This window comes from Sus scrofa, chromosome X (assembly GCF_054392235.1).
Source record: "Sus scrofa isolate SSC_HxYL_T2T_F1_AM1 chromosome X, Sscrofa_HxYL_maternal_Yorkshire_Landrace_v2.0, whole genome shotgun sequence".
NCBI classification, from domain to species: Eukaryota; Metazoa; Chordata; class Mammalia; order Artiodactyla; family Suidae; genus Sus; species Sus scrofa.
Window position 1 is genome coordinate 116,448,536 of NC_139401.1, and position 9,014 is coordinate 116,457,549.

The following is a 9,014-nucleotide window of genomic DNA, read 5'->3' on the forward strand; positions in this document are numbered from 1 at the left end:
GCTACAGTTTTAGTTGTGGGTGGAGTGGCGGACAGATGGTAAAGGGTCTCTAATGCTTCGAATGCATCCACCCATCTCAGCTCAATGTCACCAAAGCTAGACCATCATCAGCACTCATCCCAGAATCCCCCGCTGGAGCCCGTCAGGCGGCATCCCTGCCGAAGAGATGCTCAGTGTTGAAGAGACGCAATCTTTGGTTAGCCCCCGAAGCTTCCATTTTCTCAGCTGTTTAATGAAGACAGTTATGCCTGTCTAAATAGTTTGTTATGAAGAAGAAGCAGTAGGTGCTCCAAAATGTAGAATTCGGAAGGTCCTCTTTTGCCTGTCCCCACAGGTCCTTATTATAACCTCCGTGAATAGGCACAATTCCAGAGGCCCCAGCAGTCCTTGGGAATTCAAAGAGCCCAAGTTAGGTCACCTAGAGGTTCATAACACATTGGTTTATTGTTATAAACCATGAGAGTCCTGCCTGTACTAATGACAGGCTGTGGGGCCTTGGGCAAGTCCCCTGCCCTCTCTGGTGCCCAGTAAGTCTTTCCATCTGGGCTGGCTTAAGCTGGAGGTTTTTTTCAGACTATGTTCCACAGAAGCTTAGGTGTGTTAGGGGACACCAGTGAGGAGAGGGATACGACTGCTTTGATGGCGTTCATTTGTGCTACTGCTTTAGAGGTAATTGGCAGAGTTCCTGCTGGGGTGCCAGGGGATTGGTGGCGTCCTGGGAGCCCTGGGATGCGGGTTCGATGCCCGGGCCTGGCACAGTGGGTTAATGAACCCTTGTTGCCTGCCGCAGCTGTGGCATAGATGGCAACTGCGGCTTGGATGCGATCTCTGGCCCGGGAACTCTGTGTGCTGTGGAGCGGCCAAAAAAATAAAATAAAATAAAAAATAGATTAAAAAAAAAGTAGTTTGCAAACCCTGGCCTCATGCTCCTGGATTCACTAGGGGGCGATGGTGCCTTGGCTACTTCCTCCACCCCAGAGGGTATGAGCCCTGCGGCCCAGGAGCAGCCACACCAAGAGATGCCCCCACCCCAAAGGTGCCCCAAACTCCATTTTCCCCCAGGCAAAATCAGCCCTTCTCCCCGACTTCCCAAACCCTGGCTGCTTCCTTCGGCCAAACACCCCCAGGGCAGTAGGGTGAGGGGGCCTGGGACAGAGAGGAAGCTTCTGAGGGGGAAGGAGCCCCACTGGCTGATTCTTCTCCCTGAAGGGAAACAAGCCCCCAGGCCCCTGGGCCTGTGGCCTGCCTCCCAGGGCGTTCTTGCTGAGTGTGGTAGGTGGAGGCCTAATCTGCATTTGGGACAAAGCCTACCCAGTGCTTGAGTGTTGTTGCCATGGAGACCCAGAAAGGTGTTATTAGCATCTTTTCAACTCGGTGGCCCTGTGTGGTCCAGTCCCGTGCAATCTTAGCAGCAGCGCACCATCACCCTGGCAACCCATTAGCCTAGTGTTGTTACCATGGAAACCCCAGCAAGGTCGATCAGCCCAGGAACTTCCCTGAGGAGAGGTGCACGGGGGGGATCCGCCCACGGCAGTGCCCACTCCTCGGGCGTCCCAATTGACAGTGACCTGCTGCATGGGCACTGAGGATAGTTTAGGATCTTTTCTGGAGCAGGCTCAAAGTCAGTGTAACAGGACAGAATTGGGCCCTGCAGAGTGGCAGATCTATATGCTTCGTTACCATGGAAATGCTGCTTTTTAAGGATCTCAAGGCACAATGCAAAACTAACTCTTCCAGGAAATTGAAGCTGGCAGGAAAGGAGGCTGTGAGCCCCATTCACTTGTCCATTCATTCATCCAGCATTTATTGACTACCTATTAACACAATGAGTGCTGTATATGTCTTGGTCTCTAACTATAGGACCATCTGCTCACTCGCTCTCCCCAGCTGAAAGAAGGCTAAGGAGATAGGGGCAATCACGCTGCTTCCGGCTTCAGTCTCCCTGCGAGGAGAAAGTATAGGCATGCCGAAGGGAATGGGATCAGAGGGTCTGTGTGTGTCCCGGGGGTACAGGGAGAATATTTGCTCTCTGTAGTCTCTTGGTCTGTTTGTTTGTTTGGGGCTTTTTGGTTTGTAGGCGGTTTTTTGGGCTGCACCCGTGGCATACGGAAGTTCCCCAGCCAGGGATGGAACCTGTGCTGCAGTTGTGACCTATGCCACAGCTGCAGCAACGCTGGATCCTTAACCCTCTGTGCCACACAGGAACTTCCTGTAGTCGCCTGTTTTGACCCTACACCCTGCTTGGGTCTTCAGGGAATTGGGATCTTTATGTGGTCTGGGTCACCAAAGGCTTGGCCAGACCTTCGATTAGCTTCTAGCAGCCGCAGCTGTGTGAAGTCAGAGTAGGGTACCTTTGGAAGTAAAGAGCTCCTCATCACTGGAGGTATGCAAGCAGAGGCAAAACAACTGCTCGGTGAAGACTGTGTAAAGACCTTAGAGCACAATGTTTAAGAGCCCAGGTGACCACCAGGTTTCAAATCGTGGCCCAATTGATGAGTTATAAGTTATGTGACTTTGGGCAGTTTGCTTAAGTTCGTTGAGCTTTTGTTTCCTTGTCTATAAAGTGGAGATGGTCAGAGTTTCTACCTCGTGGGATTGTTGTTGGATTAAATGAGTATAATATATGTAAAACACTTAGAACCATACCTAGCATATTATAAGTGCTCAATATTAGCTGCTTTTTTTTTTTTTTTTTGGTCTTTTTAGGGCTGCACGCACAGCATATGGAGGTTCCTAGGCTAGGGGTCAAGTTGGAGCTGTAGCTGCCGGCCTAAGCCACAGCCACAGCAATGCAGGGGCCGAGCCACGTCTGTGACTACACCACAGCAATGCCAGATACTTAACCCACTGAGGGAGGCCAGGGATTGAACTTGAAACCTCATGGATGCTAGCCAGATTCATTTCTGCTGAGTCACGACGGGAACTCCCAATATTAGCTTCTATTATCTACTAATGGCTCAAGTAAGGTCCCTGCCAACCCCGGGACTCTATATGACTGTTGCTTACAAATCTTTCTGGACACCATGGGGATAGAAAAGGGATTCTGGGGAGTTCCCTTCGTGGCTTAGTGGTTAACGTACCCGACTAGCATCCATGAGGACAAGGGTTTGATCCCTGGCTGGCCTCGCTCAATGTGTTAAGAACCCGGCATTGCCATGAGCTGTGGTATAGGTCACAGACATGGCTCAGATCTGGCGTTGCTGTGGCTCTGGCGTAGGCCTGCAGCTGTAGCTCCGATTGGACCCCTAGCCTGGGAACCTCCATATGCCGTGGGTGCAGCACACACACACACCCCCCGCCCCCACCAAAAAAAGAAAAGGGATAGGGATTCTGGCAAGGATGAGACTGCCTTGCTGGGGAGCTGGCTGAGGGAAGCCCTCACCCCTTCCATGCTTCTAACAATGGTTTCCTTCTCTTTCGGAATCAGAGTCTCAAGAAAACTCAAGAAGTACAATTATCATTCACATGTTAGACATAAGGCGGGGGGGTGGAGCGTGGCGCAGCTACCAAGTAGCAGGGCTTGGATGGACCTGTCTATCATACCACCTTGCAGCCCTCAAGGGCTGGCACATGGGGAAGATGGCAGCTGGAAGGGGCGAGTCCTGGGGCGGGCAGAGGAGGAGCCCTGCTTGGCAGTGACCGTGGAGCACAGCTCCCCACTGTTTGCCTTTCTTCCAGGGGGAGCGGAGGCCAAAGCCCAAGGGCAGGAGAGGGTGTTTCCTAGAAGGGCTGCGGGTGTGGCTGGTGTGCCCTGCCCATGGGCAAAGGACAAGGCTAGGCCTGCTCAGGAGTACTGACTTGAACCTGAATTTGAGTCCTCCTGAGCTCCCATCCCTTTTGATCTCACTCAGAAAGCTGGGTCTTTGGGCAAAGTCCAAGGGCGTCATTAGACTCTGATCTGACATTGCTGTTCTCAACTTAATGGCGCAGGTATTTAACTGATGACCTGACTGAGGGATTTTGCCTGCTAAGACTAGTAAGGTGGACTAGTGTTCTCATGCCACCTGGAGAGCTGATGAAGAAGAAAGTTTTTTCCAAAACAAACAAACAAACAAACAAAAACACAAGCAAGACAACTTTCTTTTAGGCTTGAGAACAGGGGTAATACCCTAACTCCCGGACTCCTGAAACTCAAGATTAATATATACATCCATGGGGGCATAGGAAACGGACAGGCGTGATTGGAAATCTTGAATCACCAGCATGGCATGGGCACCAACTGATCAGAATGTTCAGAGACACCCCAAAAAAGGAAAGAGCAGCCCTGGGTTGGGCCTTGGCAGTGTGAGGGTGCTCCTTTGGGCCTCTGCCATGAGCACATGCAGAAATCAGATTTGCTATTGCTGCCAGAAGCTATAGGATTTTCCCTGGTCGCTGCAGAGGATGCGGTGGGGGAGGGGGGCTGTGGTATCTGGTGTGGGAAACAGCTAGAACTGAAGGAAACGCTCTTTAGAACAGCCCAAGAACCAGACAGCCTAGGGCAGTCTTGTATGGATGCAAATAGGGCTTGGCCTGGACTCTCAGAGCCGACGGAGGCCCTTGGAAGCCACAAGCTGGAGAATTTTACCCCTGCACCCTGGGGTGGCAACTTCTCTCCCTCCCCACCCCACCCCCCACCATGCACAAGCAGGTAGCACGCACACAGGCTGTTACACAGTGCACACCATGGAGCAAATGCACAAGCCTGCCCAGTCAGTGTTCACACACAGAGCCCGTCTGTGCCCATGGCCTGCAGACGCCCTCTCAAGCCATGGGGCGTACACTCTCACACCCACAAAATCATTCACAGACAGTCCTGCAGTGCAGAAACCTAAAAGAGTCAGTTTTGACTAACTCCAATCGGTTGCCCCTCCTTGGTCCTTGCCCTTCCTCACACCTTCTGTGAAATAGGACAGCTGAGGTGACCTCAGGTGCTTTCCTTCAATGGCCAGATAAGTCCCTGCCATTCCCAGACTTAGCCAGCAGGGGGCAGCCTCTCACGCCGCACTGAATTTCATCCAAAGACTAAGGAGCCTGGCGGAGAAAGGGAGGCGGAGCGCAAACGAAAGTGGAACATGTAAGAAGCTTGTAAAATATCCAGCCAGCCTTCGAGCTGGCCCAGGCACAACCAGCCACCCAGTCCTGTGGGTGTGGGGCCTCAGCCCCTCCTGCCTAGCTGATGAAATCGATAGAGCCTTGGGCAAGTGATCAGGAGAGGATGTTTTAGTTACCAGAGCTGGGCCCTGCTGTGGCTCTGCCCAGCCTGGAGCTGGGAAGGGAATCAGCCAGCACACAGGGGTTGAATGGAATCTCTCATTTTGCCAATCACAGGCCCTCTCAGAACCCACTTCCTGTCTGTGAAATGGGTTTAAGAATCCATCATGGAGTTCCCGTCGTGGTGCAGTGGAAATGAATCCGACTAGGAACCATGAGGTTACGGGTTCAATCCCTGGCTTTGCTCAGTGCGTTAAGGATCTGGTGTTGCCGTGAGCTGTGGTGTAGGTTGCAGACGTGGCTCGGATCCTGCATTGCTGTGGCTGTGGTGTAGACTGGCAGCTGCAGCTCTGCTTCCACTCCTAGCCTGGGAGCCTCCATATGCCGCAGGTGCAGCCCTAAAAAGATGAAAGAAAGAAAGAAAGAGAGAGACAGAGAAAGAAAGAAAGAAAGAGAGAGACAGAGAAAGAAAGAAAGAAAGAAAGAAAAAAAGAAAGAAAGAAAGAAAGAAAGAAAGAAAGTCACACATGCTACTCCCTCCTTGGCCTTTGGACCCAGGCCGTGTTCCCTCTGTCAGGACTCCTCTTCTCCTGCTTTGCCTCCACTCACCCTGAGGTCTCTGAGCACATTTGTCCTCAAGGAAGCTTCTCTGACTCTCGTCCCTAACTGGATTCCACACTCTCTCCGTGATAAACTTCCCAGAGTCCTGTGCTTGGCCCTAGAGCCCTGACCACCGTCCTGGTCAGACCTGCCCCCGTGATTTTCAAATAACATCGGATCTCCTTCACCAGGTAGGAAGGGATGTGGCACAGACTAGGTGCTCAATAAGCATTGGTGGACTGTTGAGAGATGAATTTCTATGGCCCTTTGCAGGTGACAAAGCCCTTTCACTTGCAAAAGGGGCCACCTCCGAGGTGGGCAGTGTTCACACCTGCATCACCCTCTTTAGGGCACCGAAGCTTCTCACTTCAGACACTTCACTTGAGCCTCACGACAAGCCGGTGAGGAAGCTAGGGATTATTATTTCCATCTTAGAAACAATAAAACGGAGGCCCGGAAACAAGAAGTGTGACCCAGGCTTAGTACTTGGAGGAGCCAGGATTTGTAAGCCTCCGGATCCCGTGCTGGCAGGTAGACCCATTAGATTCCTCGCTGCAGGCATCGTCACCTCCCCTGTGGCGGAGGCCGTGCTCAGATGGGCAAGAAAGTGTGTTTGGTGAGAACACGGGCTTTGGTGGGGGCACAAGGCCAGCTTCCCATCGAGGTCACCTGCCTGTGACCTTTAGGGCTGGGGGAGCGCCTGCTAAGGCTTCATGGGGAAACAGCCTTAGTGGTACCTGATGGACTGGGAGACCAGGGGAGGCAGAGAGCCAGGGAAGGGAAGGCTAGGGAGACTAGAGGAGCCCTGGAAAAGGGGGTTTGGGTGACTTAGGCTGAGGTTTCTCAGCCTCTGCTACCCTCACACTCTGCTGGGCCCAGCGCAACAGACAGGGCAGTGAATCGGGCTCAGTGGCAGCCACAGGCAGCAAGGGCTGTCACACCCTCGCCATACACGGATCCCTTGAGCCTCTTAGAGGCAAGGCGAGGAGCAAGTCCTCTCTGCTGTCCCTTGTGCGCTGTCCTAAACAGAGTAGGCATCTTTTGGGGGGGGGGTGTCTTTTTTTTTTTTTCAGGGCCCCACCCGCGGCATATGGAGGTTCCCAGGCTAGGGGTCTAATCGGAGCTGTAGCCACCGGCCTACACCACAGCCACAGCAACAGCAGATCTGATCTGCGACCTATACCGCAGGTCATGGCAACGCCGGATCCTTAACCCACTGAGCAGCTCATTCAGGCTCGTATTCCCACACTTGCTGGGGAGGGAACCAGAGACATCTCCTCCCAGATGGCAAGACAGGCCAACCTCCCCGGTCCCACAGACACAAGCACTTCTCTGGCCCTGGGACTTGAGGACACCAGAGTGGAGCCCTCCCCGCAGCCAGGAGGGGACCACAGCCCTTGAGAGAATGCTTGGCATTTCAGCAGGGCCTTTGCCTTCCTTTAAAGCGATGTCTCCTTGGTCCTCTCGTTCCATTACATGCCACAGATCCTCGACGAACTTAGCCTCTCTGTGCCTCAGTTTCCTCAGCTCTAAAATGGGGTTGTGGGAGTTCCTCTTGTGGTTCAGCGGGTTAAGAACCCAACTAGGATCCATGAGGAGGTGGGTTCAGTGGGTTGGGGATCCGGCGTTGCTGTGAGCTGTGGTGTAGGTCGCAGTTGCGGCTCAGATCCTGAGTTGCTGTGGCTGTGACGTAGGCCGGCAGGTGCAGCCCTGATTCGACCCCTAGTCTGGGAACTTCCATATGCCGCAGGTGTGGCCCTAAAAATGAAAATAAAATAAAAATAAAATGTGATGGAACATGATGGAGGATAATTTGGAAATAAATGTACATGTATATGTATAACTGGGTCACTTTGCTGTACAGCAGAAATGGACAGAACATTGTAAATTGTCTATAATAAAAAAATTTTTAATAAAAATAAAATAAAATGGGGTTGTGATGGGAGCCAGTTAGAACAGGCGACATGCTTGAACACTGCTTGGCACACAGGCAGCGCTCCCTCAGTGTCTGTTCTTATGCTCCAGCTCTGTCCCTTTAATGAGTCGCTTTCCCTTTCTGAGCCTGACTGCCTTTCTTCATCCGTAAAATGAAAGGGCTCAGGAGACTGAACGGCCTCCCAGGCGCCTGCTGGCTCTGACCTTCTAGAATTCTATATATCTGAGGTAGTAAAAGCAGACATTGTTGTCCTATGAAAATAGATGGGGGGGATGGGACCCCCCCAAAAGATGAACTGAGCTTCCTAGGGTTACACAGCTAATTACAGACCAAGGCAGGGTTGGGATCCAGAGTGCTGAGCCATAACCACTGGGCCCTGGGCCCTGGGCTGGCTCAGCCACAGCCCGCCAGGTCTCTAACACCCAGGGAAGGCCCCAAAGCATTTGGTTTGCATGATGGGGGAGGTAGGAAACTTGGGCAGACCCACATAACCCAGCGGTAGCTTCCTCACTGGCCAAGGTCCTCATTTCCTGCCATATGCCTGTTTCTTCTCCCAGAGCACAGATTCCCTCTGGACGGTGGCCTGAAGCATCCTCACTGTTTGCTGGGACCGCCACAAAGCCCTGTTCACAAGCAGGTGCTTCCCGCCTCCCCACGCCTTCCAAGGGGCCCAGGCAAGTGAAGAGGCTGAGACCCAGAAAGGGCCAAGCTGCCCAGCCAGCCTTGGGCAGAAGCAGATTCGGGACTGGAACTCAGGTGTCTGGGCCCCTGGCCTTGTGCAGACAGGAACCCGCGGGCCAGGCAGGTCTCCTGGAGCAAGTCCCAGTCAGGTGCTGGCCAAACGAATGCTGCCCCGGGGGAGAGGGTTGAGGGCCATCCATCCCTGGGGAGGCCTTATGGGTTATCTAGGATGCTTGAAATTCCCAGTGGCCAAGGCACACTCAGGGTGGGGACACAGACCCCTAGCGGGTGCGTGGCAGCTAACACAAGCTGAAGATGGAGCTGGCTCTGAGGCTTCACTGGCCAGTTAGTGGCTGTGAATTTGAACTTGACCTCTCTGAGCCTGTTTCCCCTATCTATAACCTGGGCACAGTGATACCTTCTCTGTCCACCTCTCAGGGTTTGAATGGAGATAATATTAGTTCCCACCAGGGAGCCCATACCATGGGCCAGACACCGTGCCCAACACTTGACCTGCATCATGGCATTTAATCCTGGCCCAACAGGTGGGCAGCATATCCCTCCCTATGTGGAAACAGTTCTTTAAGGTGGAGACACTGGCTTT